The sequence below is a fragment of the Lissotriton helveticus genome, chromosome 1_1 (genome assembly GCF_964261635.1).
Source record: "Lissotriton helveticus chromosome 1_1, aLisHel1.1, whole genome shotgun sequence".
Lineage (NCBI taxonomy): Eukaryota > Metazoa > Chordata > Amphibia > Caudata > Salamandridae > Lissotriton > Lissotriton helveticus.
Genome location: NC_136057.1, coordinates 424,145,655 through 424,166,803, shown reverse-complemented (window position 1 = coordinate 424,166,803; position 21,149 = coordinate 424,145,655).

The window sequence follows — 21,149 nt, the reverse complement described above, 5'->3', positions numbered from 1 at the left end:
AAATGTTTTGGGGGCACTGTCAGTTGTCTTATGCCCTCTGCTATGTTTGGAGGGCACCTTCACCTCGTTGACAGTTGTCCATCCTTACTGTTCCACAATGCCAGTGGTTCCCAAACTTTTTTGACCCGTGGCTCCCTTGATCTAATTGGCAGTTGGCCATGGCTCCCCCCCATTTTTTTTACTGATGGACGGGTGGGTGGGGATGTAAGCCCGACCTCGGGTGTACTTCCTGTTGCACTCTGACTGCCCCCTCTGTCCATTCCTGCCCCCGCGCCATCAGACTGCCCCTTCTGTGCATGCCTCCTTTCTTCGTGACCTCTGACTACCCCTTCTGTCCATGCCATCTCCATACGTGCCTTCTGACTCCCCCTTCTATCCATGCCTTCTCCCTTCATGCCCTGAGACTGCCCCTTTCCTCCATGTCTTCTCCCTTCGTGCCCTGAGACTGCCCCTTTCCTCCATGCCTTCTCCCTTCGTGCCCTGAGACTACCCCTTTCCTCCATGCCTTCTCCCTTCATGCCCTGAGACTGGCCCTTCCCTCCATGTCTTCTCCCTTCGTGCCCTGAGACTGCCTCTTTCCTCCATGCCTGCTCCCTTCGTGCCCTGAAACTGCCCCTTTCCTCCATGCCTTCTCCCTTCGTGTCCTGAGACTGCCTGAGACTGCCCCTTTCCTCCATGCCTGCTCCCTTCGTGCCCTGAGATTGCCCCTTTCCTCCATGCCTTCTCCCTTCATGCCCTGAGACTGCCCCTTCCCTCCATGCCTTCTCCCTTCGTGCCCTGAGGCTGCCTGAAACTGCCCCTTTCCTCCATGTCTGCTCCCTTCGTGCCCTGAGACAGCACCTTTCCTCCATGCCTGCTCCCTTCGTGCCCTGAGACTGCCCCTTTCCTCAATGTCTACTCCCTTCGTGCCCTCTATCCATTATCTCCATGCCTGTTCTCTTTGTGCCCTCAGACTCAGGCGCGCAACACCCACTGAACTCAAAGGGCGTCAGCCTCCCCCAGTTCCCTCCCCCAGTTGTGTGTGGCAGCCTGTGGATAAGACCTCCTGGGCACACAAGCAGCAGCACCTGAGCACTTCACAGGTCTTTTAAAGACCATTTGCATGTTAATGAGGCCTTGCTGTTGTTTCACCCCTTCCAAGAGCCCCTGCAGCTCCACTCTGTATTTTGCTTACAGATCAGACTACCCTTTCTTTATATTCCTGTTTCCTTAAAGTATACGATTATGCAGGTGTCATTTCTAAATGTCTAGCGCTGCCACTGTAATTTCCCACATCGTGCCGCGGTGCCCCTGACAACACATAACGGCGCATCGGGGTGCCGCGGCGCACAGTTTGGGAACCACAGCCCAATGCCCTACGTCTTGCCTGAGAGAATGCATGTGCTGTCACTTGCAATACATTTGGGGGCAGATTTACAAGCCCCTTACGACACTTTTACGTCGCCTTTGCATCACTTTTGTGATGCAGTGGCGGCGTAAACCAAGCACCACGTTGCGCCTTATTTACAACGTGACGCATCTAGGGAGATGCGTCATGTTGTTAAGGCCTGCGCCACATGAAACCTGCGTCAGGTTTCATGTGGGTGTTCCAGCGCAGGGTGGGCGTTCCGGCGCAGGGTGGGCGTTCCGGCGCCGGAACGCCATGTAAAAGAGACGCAGTGAAATCTACAAGATTTCACTGCGTCACTTTTACGGCCATGTTGCGTCAAAACCCTGTGCCTGCTTGCAGCAGGCGTAAGGAGTGATGCACCATTTTGCGGATAGGCCAGGTTGGAACAGTGCTGGCGTTGCGTCATGACCATGACACAACACCAGCACTGCGCCAACCTTACGCCGGCAACACCCATCTGTTTATCCATGCACCATGATGCGTCGCATTGTAAATGTGGCGCATCAGTGGTGGCGCAATGAAGAACCGGGATTTAACCCAGCGGCGTCAGGGACACGCCTAAGATCTTCGAGTTCACCTGTCTTGGTATTCAAAGACACGGAATACTTCTAGATGGCGTCAGAGACCAAGTTTATTAGCTGCAGCTAGTAACAGTGATCCTAGAAATACATCACGGTGTAAATTCTCAGGAGACAGCTCATTTTACTAAGGCAAGACGTCTCCTTTTATATCCAATATTCACATTATAAATGTACACCCACTGCACAAAATTCTAACCAATAAGATACATTTTCAAACAAAGTATCACATACCAAAAACTCAATTTACAGTATCCCAACCCAAAGGTTAATTATTAGGAATGTCCCAAATTCAATCTCTACAAGCCGGACAAACCTGTAATTGAAAGCATAACCCATGTAATGAAGAAACATAAAAAAAAGAAACAGTAACAGATGCTGAACAAGATAAAGCATGTGCAAGGAAACTAAAAAGTTAACGATGTCCTGAACATTGATTGGCAATCTCAGATAAAGATCGATCAGGGAAATTGGCTTTGCGAGGTCAGTTTCAGGTGAAGAGGTCAGTTTCTTACAGTTCATTTCAGAGTCAAAAAGAAACCTAGTTAATGTCTCCCTTGCCCAGTATCCTTTCACTGCTCACCACTTTCAGAGGTAAGTTTTTAGGTCGAGCTTGCTCGATCTATAGTAAATGGGCTTTTCAAAGTGAGACCCACTGGCCTAAAGCTTGCGTTGTGGCCTAAAGCTTACGTTCACGTGCACATGAACGCAAGCTTTAGGCCACATGAACGCGCGCAGACGCCATCTGCCTTACAGCCTTCCCATTTGGCAGAAGCCTCTTCCAGTTACAGTAAAACTTGCCCCCCTAACCTCCCCCCCCTTCCCACCACGCAAGGCTCATGTCCTCATGTTACTGGAGGAAGACTTCCCACTACTGAAAATTTCTACTTTCCATGACCATGGAAGTGCCTTCCCAGTGTGTTCTTGTGGTTGGAGTGTCTGCCTTTTTGCAGTATTTTCCATGTACTTGTGTTTTCTTGCCCTTTTGTAACATGCACACACCACTTTGACCTTGTATCACACGGTTTGCTACCTCTCACATGTTTTTACCTTTGATACTTGCACAAGTGCCACCTTTGCCTACGTAACGCTTGTTTTTGTGCCTGAGTGTTTAGCACCTATTGCAGTATTATACCTCAAATTATACTTTGTTTTCTCTTGTAACTGCACACTTGTCACTTTTTCCTCTTGTGCACTTTTTACTACCTGATGTATTTTTGGTTGCTCACAATTTTTACTACCTCATGTATTTTGTTTGCCCACAATTGTCACTATTACCTTATGTAACGTATGCTTTTGTAATCTGTTCTTGTGTAATGTTTCTCATTATGTTTTATTTCTGTTCCTATTGTGAAGCGCTCTGACGCCTTCGGGTAAAGTCCGCGCTATATAAAAATGCATAAATAAATAAATAAATAAATAAAATGAGGCTCTTCCAACTACAGTAATAAGCGGCTGTGCCGGGCTCCAACGTGCCCCTACCCTCCTCCCCCACCACGCAGCGCATCTCGCAGCTTGTTCTATGTGTTTTTTTATTCCTCGTGACATCTCTCTTTTTCAGATAATCTCTGTTGTGACACGTGTTTGTTCTTTTTTCCACATTGTTTAAGATTTCGTGAGCTCTCCCTCTCTGTCTCGTGCCCTCACTCCTCGTACCGTGCACTCCTTGTTTGCACTTCCCCCTCCCTTATCACCCCCGGACCCCCCAAGGCCTGGACTTCTAGCTATGCAAGGCTTATTCTAGTCGTCGTACAAAATGGACTGCCTCACACTCAGCATGTCACTGCAAAGCACCCGGCTGCTCAGCAAAAATGTGCCTGCCAAACTCAGCATTATCCAAAATGTTTATTTACAATGTACTACTTGCATGGTAAGAATTTCTGCTTCAAGACTGTAGTGTATTCCGGAATATCATTTATTTGACCTTATTTCGCTGCCGACACCCAGTTACGTTACATTCACAACTTCTACATTGTAATGTTGCGTGGCGGAATCTCTTTGTTCCAAAAATCATATAATTCACAGTTCCTGACCCCAATTAAAATGTAGCCTGTAAGGTTCCCAGTTTCCTAAGGAGTGCTTCCATTTATTTGCTTTTTAAAACAAGTGCTGGCATCCCGATTGCTGTGCAAATTAAAACAAATCATGCATACGTCTTATAATCTTATTCATGGGTGTTTTATGAATCTTTCAGCTTGGCTTGATCCACTGTTTGAGAAAACTTTGTCCCACTTGCGTTATTTTAATGATATCAGGTTTAACAATGCTGTTCATCGTCCATTTCCGTTTTCGGAACACCATATTAGCAGACGTGGTCATACTGATTATGTAGTGTTTTATTGCCACTATTATTTAATAGCAGGTCCTTCCGTTAAACCACGTGTCTGCTGTATTTATGCATGTGAAGCTTTAGGGCGTGCGCTTCCCTCGCACAGCTGTTCGCATATAGAGGGCTCCCAAAGATCGACGTTCCAGATTTGAAGAGAGATGATGGGAAAACTGACACTTGGGATTTACACTCCTGGGGGCCGACCTGCAGAATAAACAACTGGCCTTCGAAATCCCAGCACATCATTAAATCACGGCGCCTACTTCCTCCATCCCCCCACGCTGCTGTGGCTGCGATGCCCCCCACCACACCTGGAGGCTGAGCCCTGGAGGGTCTCAATCAGAATGGGTCGAAATGCCACCCGCTGAGACCCCGTCCCTCGCCGCCCGAGCCCGGAGGCAAATCTCGAATGCGAGAACCCAGCTTTCCTACAAGTTTTAGATTGTGCTGACGCGCATCTCTCCTGCAGCACATTGACACCTTCCTGATCTTAGGTTTCGAAACCTACTCCCAGATTTCAAACAGTATATATCCCGCATTTAATGCTACTCTCCTCTGCAAATCATGATCAATGTATCCATCCCAACATACCAATAAAACGGCTGCCTACACCACAACGCGAGTCAGCTAGTCACTGGAGGCATTTAAAGGGGTTTATACACATGCAGTCACTGGGTTAATACTAATATTTAAAGGGGGTTTAATTAAATACAGTTTCACTGTAAGGAGCATTTTTTTCTGTGAGTAGTGTATGCACCCCCCCCCCCCCCCACTTGAATGTGAGATTCTCATTTCTCAGCAAGTAATACATTCTCTAAGACGCGAGTTTAAACCAATGCCTGCAGCTCTACCCATTTTGTCTTCTGACCCAAACCTGGTTACTAGTGCAACGTGCTACAGGCGGCATGCTGAATCTTAATAAGCTCAACCGGCTTCTTTGCAGTTTGGCGTTTTACTATTTTGGAAGCCTGTCATCTGTCGTCAGGGCGTGTCTGAAATATACCCGTATGACAGTTAGTGCAGAGCTCGTGGAGTAGTAGGTGCAATAGGTGGGTTTTCATGTCAAAACAGGATGTAGTACCAGCCTGATGTACTTGGGGATTGCGATTCCACAACTAGTATTTGGGGGTCACATGTCCCCCCTCCACTTTAAAACAAGCATTGGCATAGACAATAGGTCTCGCCTTTGGGACCTTATACGTGTTTAACCATGCAACAGTTAATGTTGTTGCAAAAAGGATATTGTGCTGCATAACTAAATACTTATAAATTCCCAAAGGTGAGACCTATTGGCTATGACATTGTTTGTTCCTTTTACTTGCACCCTCTTCCTTTCTCCCCTGCCTGCATTGTTGCTTGCTCTGTCTCCCTAAGCCCCCTCCTGCATTTTTAGGTCTCGTCTGAGACAATGCGCTTATTGATTGTTTGGTCCACCACTGCATAAATGCCAATAGACCCGCTTGAATTGTATTTTCTACAATTGAAGTCGATGGGGAATTTTCATTCTCCCGATTTTTTGTTTTAAATCTCCCACGTCCCTGTCCTAAAATGTTGGCATGTATGCCACTGTCACCTCCCCTGTTGTTGCTTGCTCCGTTTACCCAGCACCCCTCCTTCCTTTCCTTACATCTCGTCCAACCTGCCGTCCCGCCAGAAAAAAAGCACTCAAAAGTCGTGCCAACAGGTTTCAAGATGCTACAAAGATGTAGATGGCCGCTGTGCTCTCTGCTCTGCTGCACGGCCTTTTTTGGTGCTGTCTTCATGCGGGGCCAATATGGCAAACGTTAGGTTGGAGGTAAAATAATTAAACAAGTTAGCTTTCTCCTTGAATGCGTTTTATGCATTTGTTAGTTTCAGACGTCATAGCTATGCCATGATCAGTATCACTTTTAACAACTTCAGACCACTTTCAGAAGATTGCAGCCCTTGCACACATTTATGGATGCAGTTATCATTTATTTTTATTACTGAATAAGTTGTGCTTTGTCCAGTACCCTCAGCCTCCAGCCACCATTAAAAAAAAGATTACTGCCTAAATGTGTATTTTAATTTCTTGTTGGTTTGGTTTAGGTTTGCAGACAAGGTGTTATTGTCATTTGTTCCTGAAAATGTTTTTTTGTGAAGGCAGAGAATAATCCCATACTGAACAAGCATTTGCAATGCAATAGGTCTCGCAGTACAAAAGTTTAAAGTTGTTGGTATTGTCAATGGCATTGTTTATTATCATTTTTTTAAAGCAAGAAATATAGAAAAGGTTATTTATAATGTTAGTATATGAAAGTGGGGTAAATGCGATCTGTACTATATTGTGACCAACGCTATGAAAGCGGCTACCACGAGTAAAAATGATGTTGTCCTGTAACCACAATATCCTTGGTGCAACAACATCAACTGTTGGGTGCCTAAACACTTATAAGGTCCCAAAGGCGAGACCTATTGGCTATGGCAATGCTGGTTATTTTTTGTTCTTGGGGGTAACCGGGCTAGTGCCAGTAGGGTCAAGGGTGAGTGGCGGGGAGGTGAGGAGTGAATGCCAGGAGGGACAAGGGTGACTGTCAGGCCATGGGGGTGAAGGGTGAGTGCCAGAGAGGTGCAGAGCTGTAGAAAACCTCTGGGTGTGCACCAATCCTGCGTAGGTGGCGTAACCTTGCTCAATACCATCTTACACGGATTACCTAGCAATTCAGAATTATAAGTAGAGACAGTATACATATGCAGAGCAAACAATTTTGTGCTGGCAACTATAACTTCGTCGATTCAAGCAGATTTTGGACACCATGAAAATATTCTGTAGCTGTTCTCTGAACTTCAAGGTACAAAGAAGATTTGTATAAACATAAAATAGGAAAGAGGAATGACTCGGATAAACTATAGGATGGTCAAGATAATTACATTTCGCAAATGGTCAGTGGGAGGGATGTAAATAGAAGGGAAACAGTTTGAAAAAAAAAGGAATTGATTATGTAGGCGTAACAAATGATGAAAACGGACCTGGTGCTACCACACAGGAAAGAAAGCAGTGATGACAGGTGCGGCTACAAATATGCACAGAAGCATTGTGGGTTTAGGCAAGACGTTTCTTAGTAGACCCTGGAAGGAATACCATGTAAAGCTTTAACGCATTTTGGGACATGGTTTGGTGGCAAAGAGAGATTAAGACAGATGCAGAGGGACAGCAAGCTCTGTAAAAGATGTCCAACAAAAATCCCTTACACTCCACTTGATCACGAGATTCAGCCAATGTGCAGTGCTTTTACTTCACTGAGGTTTATGTAATTGTATACGACATCCATGATAGATGTTGCACAGGCTGGGAGGTGATGAATGCCAGAACTGAATATAAAGTTAGAGGAGCACTATTTTCAGCTTCTGCACCAAAATAGTGGAGGGGGTGATATTGCCATCAAAGAAGCCACTTAAGGGGGGGGCGTGGCTAGCCGAGCTGCGAAATGGCCTCTTCTTAAGCGTGCTCCGCCGGCTGGGGCCAAAATCCTAAACTAATCCTACAAAAACCATCGAGTTGAAGGCGCATTTCTGCGGTCGAGTGCTGCGAAGCGATCAGTGCACCTGAGGAGCTAATTTTCCCCAGCAAATGTGCGGCTGCAGGCGAGATACACGACACGCAAAGCTGACCGGGCTGAACGGCTGCTGACTCCCGACTGCCGAGCGGGTGCGCTCGGCTGCACTCGACACTTGAGACCGGGGCTGCTGAGGCCTACTGCCGGAGATCCTATGCCGGCACCATTGAAGTGAGCGAGCCGCGTAAGCCGCGGCGGAGCCGGAACTGAACTGGAGGTAGATGAACTGGCCGGACATGTATACCTGGGGCCAGTGGCCTGAGACCCCGGGTGCTGGCGGACTGGGCGATTCTCGACCCACATGATCGGCGCCTCCTTTTTTTGGCCGCAGGTCTGCAGCAATACGGCCGAGTGTTGCGGTGCAATCAGTGCACCTGAGGAGCTAATTTTCCCCGGCAATTGTGCGGCTGCAGGCGAGATACGCGACACGCAAAGCCGACCGGGCTGAGCGGCTGCTGACTCCTGACTGCCAAGCGGGCGTGCTCGGCTGCACCCGAACTTGAGACCGGAGCTGCTGAGGCCTACTGCCGGAGATCCTATGCCGGCACCATTAACGTGAACAAGCCGCATATGCCGCGGCGGGGGCCTGGCCGGACACATAGACCTGGGGCTGGTGGCCTGAGACCCCGGGTGCTGGCGGCCTGGGCGATTTTTGACCCACATGATCGGCGCCATTTTCTGGCCGCAAGTCTGCAACGGAGGGCCCCGTGGATGGCAGACGCCCTGGCAGGTGATAGCTACGACCCTGCATGGCGAGATATGAGCTATCGCGATGCGCTCCGCTGCCACCACGGAGGGCGAGGAGTGATCTACTTCGACCATGCGGTGCTAACCTACACGACAAGACTGAGAGCAGGGGCTTGGCGACATAACATTACAAGCATCCTGCACTGTTGACTTGCGGCCCATGCCGGGTCGTAAGTGGACTGGTGATACATAGCCCCTCTTCGGTCACTTTGTCCAGAGCCACTCTGTGCAGCGGACAGTCCCTTCAGCTGCTTGACAGGCGCTGGCGAGATAATCCGTGCATTTGTTACGCGCTGGTGCTGCGGGACTGTACTAACTACTAATAATGGACGCTGCCTATATGCCCAAAAATCACGAGTGACCAGAAGGCCTAGGTGTGTACAAGCTCCAGGTTGCGGCCTGTAAACCACAGAGTTGGGGTGCGCCCTGCCGCTGTCAGGGTTCGGGCTCCCCTTGCGCCTACCCAGCCTAAAAACTACAGTTCCCATGATCCTTCACATTCAGGAAGGTACTAAGCAACTCCACGCGCATGGGCGGATGCGCGGAATTCTGTTGGTTCCAGTTCCCTTGCTGAGGTCCGGAGGAACGGATATCTCCTTTCTTCGTGGCTGTTTCCTGCCTCTGTGGTTCAGAGGCTTTCCTGAGCCCTCGCTCCTTCGTTGGGTGAGTGGCAGTCTTGCAGCGCCTCATCGTCTTCAACGGAACGTAGTGAGTCATTCCGACCACACGTTACCGTCTTTTCCCCTGCATCAGTTCTCGGGGCTCCGAGGTCAATTTCAGCGCGGCTGCGCTTTCGTTAAGCAGAACGCCGTGTGTCGGCTGGCCACGCGTTTCTGCAGAGTATCACAAGTGGCATCATCCTGATCGCGGAACATTGTGGTGCTGCCACATGTTACCGTGTTTCCCCAGTTCCTTATTCCTGAGAGTGGAGCGCAGTGAGTTCCTAGCCACGCTCTACCGTTAATGAGTACTCATTCGGCGTGTGTAGCGGAACAAGGTGTGTTGGCTAACCACTTGCTGCCGTGAACCCTTGTGTGGACTTGTTTAACTTGTAAAGCATATTGTAGCGGCGGTTGCCACATTCTACAGTTGTCCCGGTGTACGGCTGGAAGCAACCTCATCCTTATTTTCTTTCTATCCCGAGCTGGATATGGCTTTATAATATCCAGGTGTTAACGGACCTTTATTGTTTCGTATGGAACTGGTATACTTTGCTTTTGCTTGTCTCAGTTTGTACTGTGAATCAGAGGCTCTTTCAAGAGGAAAGCGCTGAGACACCTTCCGTGTTTTTTCCTGCTGGGTATAAATAGACTCTGTGGTTCAGGTGTGTTTTTGCGCAAGCAGGCGCTCCACTCTTAGCGAGAATTGATGAGAGTAGAAATGATATTGCTATGCAGTGTTTAATCGTGTACCCTGTTTTTTATATCGTTTCAGAGCCTTTGTCCCAGCAGTCCCCTCCCCGTTCCTGACTTCCCTCGCCTAATGGTTCCAATTCCCTGTGTTATAAGATCAGGGAGCTGGTAACGTTAGGAGGTGGACCCCCTTTAGCAACGACCGGATCCTGTGGAACGTAATGTTGACAGCCGCGGCTGTACTGATTTCCCGTCTGACTGCGGGGATCATATCATCAGGCGCCTAAACTGCGCATCTAAGTCAAGCTGCCGCGGGATTACTGTGCAGTGGCCGGATTCCCTCACACCACCCTCTAACCCACACTCCTGGGCAAACGGAACGTCAAAGTCGACCACAGTGGGCTGAGGTAAAGATGGTCAGACCCGACGCTAAACAACCCAAGATCACGTTTGAGAACAAACGAAATGCTAAACAGTCGGACCAGGCTCAGGTTACTCAAGGCACAACGGGCCAGGATGACCCGTCCGGCGGCCCCGGGGAAGACATTCGCTCGCTGATGTTAGATGTGAGATCCAGCCTGCGCAATATTGACGCAAAGCTCGACGCTCTCACCACCCAACTGGACTCAGTCAGAACCCAGCTCTCAACGCACGAGACACGTCTGGACAGTTTAGAAACTAGATGTACGGAGTGTCATGAATTCAGAGCCGAAACAAAAGCACAGCACTTGAATATGGACAAGCTACTAATGCTCATCAGAGCGAAGAACGATGACTTGGAAGCACGCTCTTGGCGGAACAACCTCAGGGTCACTGGAATTCCGGAGACAACTGCAATATCAAAGATGGAGGTCTTCATGTCGGATCTGCTTCACGAGCTGTTTGACCCTCACTTGTCCCCGGTGTTCATTGTTGAGCGGGCGCACAGAGCACTGGGCCCGCAGCCACAGGTAGGGGGAATGCCGAGGCCCATTCGGGCCAAACTGTTAAATTGTCAGGACAGAGATCTCATACTGCGACTAGCGAGGGAAAGAGGACATATCACACATAAAGGTAACACCATCTCCTTTTACCCTGACTGTTAGACGGGGACCCAGAGGGTCGGCCGAATACTGGGGGAGAGGCCTCCGATGAGGGCCGTCTCCGGCGATCGTACAGACAAGTCACTTCCCTCCCCACAGATAGACACCACACAAGGATGAGATCAACACTCTTTATATAGGGTTCTTGCGGCAAGGTTATCAGCGGTACAGGAGATTCAGGACTCGAGGGTCCTCTCAATTCTAGTCTCTGTAGGGAAAGGGGTAGCGGGACAGTCTTGGTACCGGGTCGGTACAGAGGGTGGTAAGAGAGAAGCTCACAATCCTCGAGCTTAGGAGTCTGCAAGGTTGGGCCGCGGCAGCGCCAGCCGGCTAAGATGAAGGTCGACAACGAAGGGGCCGCGGCAGCGCCAGCAGGCCAAGGTGATGGTTCAAGTACAGAGGGCCGCGGCAGCGCCAGCAGGCTCAGGCGATGGTTCGATGGACCGAGGGCCGCGGCAGCGCCAGCAGGCCACGGTGGTAGTCCACGTTGCAGAGGGCCGCGGCAGCGCCAGCAGGCCAAGATGATGGTTTCACGAGGGTGGGCCGCGGCAGCGCCAGCAGGCCAAGATGAAGTGTTCACAGGGCAGGGCTGCGGCAGCTCCAGCAGTCCGTCAAGGATGAGTTCTTCTCGGTGTCTCTCGACTCCAGGATACAACTGCCCTCCTGGTCTGGGGCTTCCCCAGTTATAGGTCTGGTTCCCTTTGATGTCCGGACCCTCGCGCCTTGAGGTCGGGAGGTCCGGAATGAGGGGGTCCCGACACCCAGCAGGGGGTTGGAGCCAGCGCCCAGGGAGGCCGGGGGTGATCGACACCCGGCGGAGGAGAGCCGTTGACGCCTTCTTCTTTCATTGACCTGCCAAGTGGTCTCTTTACCTCCTGCGTGGAGGTTGGTGCCGCGATGTCGGGGCCGGGCCAGGCCCAGGGTTGGGGTCGAGTCGAGGCCATGCGGCCTCGTGCTGTAGTGTCCAAAGATGGCGGCTGGGCCGGGGCCATGGTGCTGACGGGGACCAGGGCCAGCCGGTACGGGAGGGTTCAGGAGCTGGCGTCCCGTTGTGGATGGGTTGTGGGTTGCCTCGGGGGGATGCCGGGGTGGCTCTTGCTGGGGATTCAGGGAGAGCCGGGGTCCGGGCCCCGTTGTGCGGAGGGGGGACGGCCCAGCCATGCGACCTGTCCAACACTGACTTTACCCCTGCAGTCCAGGCGGCAAGGAGGGAGTTCCTGCCGGTGAAACGTCTGCTGCGACAAGCCGAAATTCCTTCCTCCCTCATGTACCCAGCTAAGCTGAAAGTTTCGCATGATGGCTCACCTCACTTTTTTACAGATGCCAAATCGGGCCTTAAATTTGCTAAGCATATCTGTGGGCCTAAATCTAAATTGAGCGTGGCTGCTGTTGTAGGGGCTCAGGGAGGAGAACACCTGAGTGACAATGACTAATGTGATATGGCTCCATTGTTCAATTCCACTCTTTAATCAGCTACTGCCATTGCGCTTATGCCTTGCTATTCATATGTTAGACATGTAGCCGCAGGGCCAATTGCAATGCATTTTAAGTTTAATTTTACTTATTCATGTTCCTAGCATGTAGGCCCTCATTCTGGTCCCTAGGAGCGAACCTAGCTCCTTATGTACTATGTTGAGTCTTCACAGGTGTGTTAGATGTACCCCCAGCCACCCTGTATCCACGGGGGTGTATGCCGGTACTCCACGTCCCCACGGGAAGTTTCCCACTGTTTGATTCATGCTGCCCGCACGGTAGTTCTTGGGGGGGTTTTACACAACCTAATTGGGGGGTTGGTGTGGGTGGGGGGTGGAAGGAACAGTTGGGGTTGGTTAGCATGTCCTGGCGCACACGCTCACTGCATTTTGAAGAGATACGTTGGAAGATTATCTGCCTATGGGTACTGGGCATTCCTACACTTAATACAAACCTACAACAAAAGCACACACGGTAAACTTTAATATCCTCACTTGGAACGTTAGGGGAGTCAATGACGGCAGGAAAGCCAGACTGGTGCGTGCATATTTGGTGAGGCACAACATTGACATCTGCTTCATGCAAGAGACACGCCTAAACACACAACCCTCTCCAAGATTGAGACACAGCAGATGGGGGGAGGTGCACTCTTCAGTCTACTCCAACTATGCCCGTGGGGTGGCTATCCTAATCCGCAGAGGACGGATTGGAAGGGAAGCACCACCTATGCAGATCCCGATGGGAGATTTATTGTGCTGCACGGCAAATTGGGAGGCCATTCAGTGGTTTTGGTGGCCATATATGGCCCCAATGTAGATTCGCCAAATTTCTTTAGAGAGGTATGGGCACGAGCTAAATCCACACACTGCCGAACAATTATATGGGGCGTAGGTTTCAACGCAGTTCTTGACACACTAGATAGACAGGGCGCACCGAGACCGCCACACCCTAACGCCAGTCTTGCACTACACGACCTCATTTCAGAAGGAGGCCTAGTAGACATATGGAGAGCTAGACATCCAGGGTTGAAAGAGAGGATATACATTTCTAGCCAGCACGCAGCATGGTTCCGTTTAGACTACTGGTTGGTGTCCACTGATGTCGCCTCCTGGACACTGGAGGTGTCCCACCTTGCCCGCTCCCTATCAGACCACACTCCATGCCTTCTTTCGATATCATTCCCTGACTCCCCACCCCGTGCCTTCAGCTGGAGGCTCCCACCTCATGCGCTCCTAGACAAAGCGTATAAGGAAGAGATCAGAGTAGATATCACTGATTACTTTGAATTAAACAAGGGGTCCGTCTCAACTGCCGTGACCTTATGGGACGCGTTTAATGTAGTCATAAGGGGGAAGTGCATAGCGAGGCAAGCAGGGGTCCTGAAGGCCGTTAGAGGTACCATTGCAACTATAGAAGGACAGATCAAAGACTTCTTTGACGCCGGCCCAGAACTTGCGGCGGAGCTTAAGGGTAAACTCCTGGAATTCGCTGTAGAGGCACAGAGAGAACTTAAGTTTCTGGGGAAATATGCGGAGGCACGGAGATATGGTGAGGGGGATAGGCCGGGCCGAACTTTAGCTGGTATGCTTCGCGGGCTTAGATCCAATGCTTTTATACACATGATACATAACCCGAATGGGGACACAGTGTCGGGACAGTCGGAGGAAATGCGGGAGTTTGCCGGCTTCTACGCTTCCTTGTACACTGCCACCCAGACGGAACAACCGGAGGGCCTACAGGAGTTTCTGGGCTCGATAGCTGTAGTTTGGTTCAATGATGTGCATAGGCGGTATATGGGCCTCCCCATTACTGCAGACGATATTAAATTAGTGATAAAGAGCCTGCCACTGAACAAGGCTCCAGGGCCAGATGGACTAACAACCGCTTTTTACAAAACCTATGAGTAAGAACTGGCTCCCCACCTACTGGCCGTTTACGAAGAGGCACTGGAAAAGGGGGTACTCCCAGATTCTATGTGTGAGGCCTTGATCATGACATTGCTTAAGCCTGATAAGGAGGAGATTCATACCGCCCGCTTTCCTTAATCAACGTTTATATTAAAATTTATGCCAAACTACTTGCGAATCGCCCTGCAGCCACTCCTCCCCATGATAGCCCTCCCGGATCAATCTGGGTTTATACCGGGACGTTCAACGTCTCATAACCTTAGAACGTTGTTCTCCATTTTACATTATTTGCATCCCAGTGTACAGGCTGCTGCCATTTTTTTGGACGCAACAAAGGCCTTCGATTCTCTCGAGTGGCCCTACTTATTTCGGATACTAGGCCGCATGGGTCTCAGCCCTTTATTTATTAGCCGCATCCAACTGCTATATACCAAACCGCAGGCTCGAGTTCGAGTGAACGGACTGGTCTCGGAGAGGTTTGACATCACTAGGGGGGCCAGACAAGGTTGCCCCTTGTCACCCCTCTTATTCGCCGTTGCAATGGAGCCCCTTGCAGCGAGAATACGCTAGCACCATACGGCGAGGGGGATTGGACTCAGCACTAGAAGTCTCTTGATCTCACTCTATGCTAACGATGTCACCCTGTATATTCTGAACCCTACAGTGAACCTAGACCCAGTACTCCGGTAATTTATTAGATTTGGCGGTACCTCCGACATATCGATCAACTGGAAAAAAACTGTCATCTTCCCGCTGACGGATGGAACTCCAGAAGTAGTGTCTGAATACCCCTTATGGTGGGAAGCAGAGGAAGTCAAATACTTAGGCATTTGGCTTAGTCGGAATCTGCAGGAAATTTGGAACTTACATTTTGGGCGGGCAATAATGTGGCTGGAGGGCAAGGTGAAGATCTGGTCTACGCTACCATTGTCAATTGCGGGGAAAGTGGCCCTAGCCAAGATGGTTATATTGCCAAAATTCTTGTACTTATTCACGAACGTGCCCGTCCCTTTGACACAACATTTTCTTAAATGCCTTCGATCCCACTTGCTTTCCTTGGTATGGGCGGGAGGCCAGGCCAGAGTGTCGTGGGATCTCCTGACCCTGCCGCTGCGACAGGGAGGATTAGGAGCTCCAGACATGCACCTCTACGCACTCTGCGCACAAGCCCAATTCCTGCACTTTTGGATATACCAGATGCCCTACCAGCCCCACGTGGCTGTTGAGATAGACGCAGTAGCACCGACCCCGCTGAAGGTGGCGCTCTATAAGAAGGCACCACGTCCAAAGGTGAATGTCGACACGGCTGACACGCTGAGATGGGCATGGCGCAAGCTCAGATGCCGTGCTCGCCTCCCAATGCTCTACGCTCCATCCATGCCGCTACGGCATAATCCGTTGCTGCTATGTTTAGAGAGTGGAGGGGGAATAGTAGAGAACGGAGGTGCGCAATTGCTAACATTCGCAGACCTATACCCCGATAACACTTTCAGGCCCCCACCTGAAGCAGTGGAAGACAGGGAAGTGCCTTTTATAGAGAGGTTTGCTTATCACCAGCTGAAAACAGCATGCCAGGCGCTTTGTGAGAAGTTTCCTCGGGCCCCCCCCACACTGCACGCTCTGGAGAACATTTTGGCGCGCGCTTCTCCGCGAAAATTGGTGACATGCCTGTACACCGCCATGCAGAATCAGGCCCCGATTATAACACCCGAGTCCCCACCTCTCAGATGAGCAATGGGATTTTTGTTGCAAGCAGTTACTAGAATTATCCCCCAACTATAAACTGCGCCTCATTCACTATAAATTCTTACACCGATACTACAGGACCCTGTTGGCCTTCATAGAATGCACCTACGAGATAATGCAAGATGCTGGAGGTGTAGTTTTGAGCCAGCAACATTCCTTAACATGGCCTGGGACTGTCCCAGACTGGCCGACTACTGGAGAGACGTATATGAGGCAGTAAACCAGATACTAGGGCGCCCTGACGCCCCCTCTCCAGCATCGGGCCTCCTCTGACTAGTACAAGACACTGAGCCCAAATCACGTAAACTACACGCTCGTTTGCTGTTGTACGCCAGGAGACAAATAGCCCTTAGGTGGGGTAGGAGGAGGGTACCTACATTTAAGGGATGGCTGACAGATGTAACATATGGCCATACTCAATTGGGCATTTACTGGGAGCTAATGCCTCACGACCTAAAGATATCTGGGAACCATTCTTGCAGTTGTCCCGAGCCAGAGCAACCTCCCCTGCCGCGGATGCATGAAGGGATCTCCCTTGCGATGTATATGTGCTCCCCTATCAGATTTATGTTGGCCTCCACACGGCACTGATATATATGAGATGGTTATGCACGTTTAAAACAGCTTTCAACAGCTGAAAAGTAAAATTGATGGAAATGTGATAGAAGTCGGATGACCCATGCTCTCCTTGTTATAGATGAAATGTATATTACTGTGTGATGCTCTATTTGTGCCCATGATAAATTATTATCTGCACTATGTCTCTATGGCGCAACATGGTGATTGTAAATTACATGCGTGTATAGAACCAGGACACAAATTAGTTTGTTTTTGTTCTTTTGAGCTGTTGGATTTGTAGTTCTTGACGGCTCAAGGCTTGTGTTCACTGTAAAATATGTATATTGATACTTGCGTATGCTGTATACTTGCCTCTATCTTTGTAAAATCAATAAACACATTTTTTTTTTAAATAAAAAAAAATAAGCCACTTAAGGGAGGCTTGCAGGACATTCGATAACCAAGCACTTTTGAAGAGAAGAGGCAAGATACTACAAAATCTGTTGAATTTTACATCAACTGCTTCAGGGGACGCCAAATGTATTTTTAAAACGTATTCTAATTGCTTGGACATACTGCAAGGGGGCAAGAAGTTTTATTTTATTCAGATGAAGACAGGGTACCACAGTTCAAGGGCATGCTCTGAAATAGAAAATAAAGTCTGCCCACTGCGTGGACCCTGGCAATAGGTGAAAGCTTCCTTTTAGAAAGCGAGAGCACAGAAGACAAAACAAAGAATCTTACCTGTGGAAAGGAGTTGTATTATCCAATAAAGTTAAATCAGTATCGAAAGGTGAAGATAGGTAACTATGTATTTTATATGCTGAAGTGTGAAGCAATACATTTGAAAGGAAACACTACCAATTCTATTAATGCTATTTAAGCCATTCTGAAGTCTGTATGGTTTCATACCGATTACAACACAGACAATAAACATAGCTTTAATGTGATTCTGCACGAGGCGAAGCAGAATATCTTTATTTAACTATAAAAGCCTAGGAGAAACCCCCAAAAAGTATCATTTAGGCATCCCTATGTACAAGACGCCACACTGGAGCAGCACTTGCCTCGTTTGTAAAGCCATAAAGTCTTTTCGTGAATGATCTGCCGGATCCCGTTGGTGGGGCTGTGAGGAGAGAAGGCTTCCGAGGCCTCTCGGCTGGGAGACTGCCAGTGGTCTGTTCCCAGAGGCCCGCTAGGATGTGGGCAGCTGCCGACACATGTTCACAGCTGCACGTCAATGGCCTCTCACATCCCACCCGCAGAGCGGTGCATTTTAGATTTCCCCACCCTAGTCATTTACAGAATAGAACATTAATTTGATGGCAGATAAGCAAAACAAATAAACACGTATGCTTCTGATACAGAAAATTAGAAAAAAATGTTGTTTGGGATATATATACATATATATTTACTAAAGGGGCATTGTATGGACTCCACAAACCAGCATGCAACAGTCTGGTGAGTGCAAAGTTGTAACACAGCTATGAGGCACAGGAGGGGCCATGACAAGGCTCAACTGGGAGTGGCCTTTGCAGCATCTAGAGGACCCCCAGGTGAAGGAAGCTGCCTCAGTAACATGGCACTGAAGAAAGCATACCGGCTGAAAGGGGTATGCCACGTAGGTTACAGGAATAGGAATTGGAATTTACGCTTAACAACATCTATTTGAATGAAAAATCCACTTGAACTCAACCAGGCAGTGTCGGACCCCTTTTCTTGAATGGAAAGTTGGGGATGGGGTGTGTTTTTGTGTGTGTGTACATATATTTGTGTATGCGTGTGTGTGTGTGTGTGTGTATATATATATATATATACACACACACACACACACACATATATTAAATGCCCCGTTTATCCTCCAATGGCCCAACCAACATTTTTTTGCAGTTTTCTATATCAGAAGCATTTAATGGGAAGCCATTTCAAAGTGGCACTTACAAAGCCGACAGGCTTGCTTTTCTATAGTATTTGCACTCATTCACACACCATGTTGACATACATGATCAACATGCATAGACCAACACACCCAACAGACACACACTATCACCTCCCAGGTCCAATGGACAAACAAGTCCTGCACAATGGTCTACACAAATACACAGCACTGTGCAGCACAAGGAAGCAGAGGAGGATGAAGTGTTTAGGATGGGCGTTATAAGTAAGTTATGTATGCGCAAATACTGAGAAAGGGCATGCTGGAATTTAAGCGCCATTCAGAGAGGAGGGATGTTTGCACCGGGCTGGGCTCGGCCTACTGATTTAATGTAAGCAGGCTGCAGCCGGCAGGTGGTTTATGGCGGGTCTGTCAGCATTATGGACACGCAGACTGCAACCTAGTTTATTTAAGTTGTGAGAATGCTAATGTGGTGATAGGGGGAAATGTAGGGTGTCGTATGCAACAACTAAATGTGAAGACAAGGAACGTCAATACATACAGACTGCAGCGAACATAAGAAAAAGTAACGCGATGACACCGAGGCACACGGAATTGCAAAGACGTTAACGGTGTGCAATGTGCAATGAAAGAAATGAAGTATCCACAAAGTGTATGTACTTGTACAAAATTGAGAGGATTTTAGAGCGCTGCAGACACTGGCGGAAGTATAAGTGATAAATGAGGGCTTCATTAAGCGAGACAACAACGTGTCCCGCGCCCTGTTTGGGGACAATTCGGGAAATTGGAGGGGAATGGGTGTTGTTCGGGGAGTGGACTGGGTCAGTGGTCGAAGTGGGGAAAAAAAAGTAGGGGAACTGTGGGCGGAACTCAGGGGGCGGGAATAAACAGAGGATTGGATTAGTGGGCGTAGTCGGAGGTGTGGCTAGAAATAGCAAAACATACCAATTTTTAGTACGCTTGGCATTTCACTGACCAGTTACAGCTTATAATATAATAAATAAATAATAAAGTATCAGAAAATGTACTACATAACACTGCAGTTTTTTTGCTGCATAATTTAGTCAACACTGCAAAATAATTTTGTCCTCCATTGCTGCATAATTGCAGTGGCCCCAAAGCAGGCAGCCTATGCTAAAAGTACTTGTGTATGAAGCAGAGAGATCATGAAGTTTGTGCGCTTAAGGGCATATTTATGGGAATAGTGGCGCTGGGCAGCACAGCAAGTTACTTTGCTGCATTGCCCTGTATCACAGGGAAAGGGCAAGAATGCACTGTATTTATCCAATATGGTGCGTTCCTGTCTTTTCCCCCTGCGCTGGTGCCGTTTCGACAGACTGGCACCAAGGCAGGCACACTTGCCCCATGGTGCAAAGGTGCCTCCGTTGCATGCAGTATTGCTTTTGTGCAGGAAGGGGCACCATCCTGCACAAAAACAATCTTGAGAGGCTTGTTCCTCTTTCTATGTGTGCTGCAGAATAAAGCACACTTTGAAAGAGGAAAAAACAAGGAGAAATAAAGAAACTTCTCCTAATTATGCCTCCCCTGGGGCAGCGCAAGATTTTGACGCATTCCCAGGATTACAAGTCCTTGTAAATCTGTGACTGCATCAAAAACCATGGGAGTTGTGTGGAGACTTATTGTTGCAGGGAAACTACTGGGTTTACAAGGAACTCTGCAGTGATTTATGCGTTTTTAAGAGTGAGTCATAATGCTGCACAGTTCTGCTGGTTTTGTTACTGGGGGCCGATGTTGCAGCATTGCTGCAAAACCAGTCCCCAGTTACAAAACCAGTCTCCCATGCAACACCTACCGCAACACCTCCCTTGCACAAAGTAAGGCAATGCAGCAGTTTGTGCTGGGTTGCACTACTCAATATCTATGAAGTTGTTTAAAGACATGCATAGTAGCTTTACGTGGCTTTTAAAACAGGACTTGGAGCTTTGCATTGTGCATGTACCAGATAGCAAGGTGCAAGCATGACGCAAGGCCCTTGAAAACATGCTCTTTTGTCTGGTGTGCATGCAAATTCTGCACTGCAAATCCTTGATGAGTTGCATTAGTACTACTGTAACAAAACCAATGGAGGCACCAATGGGTGAGGTGGACTGGCATCAAGGGTCCTGTGACCGCAGTGACAAAGTCACTGCTGCTCTAGGTTGTGCTGCTTTGTAGGCCTGCCCACAAGACTGGAGGTGAACTTCAGTTTGGATTGTGGTGGACAGTGCTTTAAGGTTAACCAACACTGGACACCGGTAGGGTTCACCTGCTGGTGCTAAGTGACCAGGGCTTCTAAGGTCTAGTGGGGCCTTCTAAGGTCTATCTTGGGAATGTGCTCCCTCAGGAGTGGTCTGATGGATTAGGCATGAAGGCTGAACCAGGTTCCCCAGTTCCAAATTCTGTAGCTCTGGCCATAGTGCCACATCCTACCCCATCAAACACCCTTCTGCCCCACTGAGTGAAACTCGCACTGTCTTCAGATACAACCCAATTCTGCCCCATTATAAACACC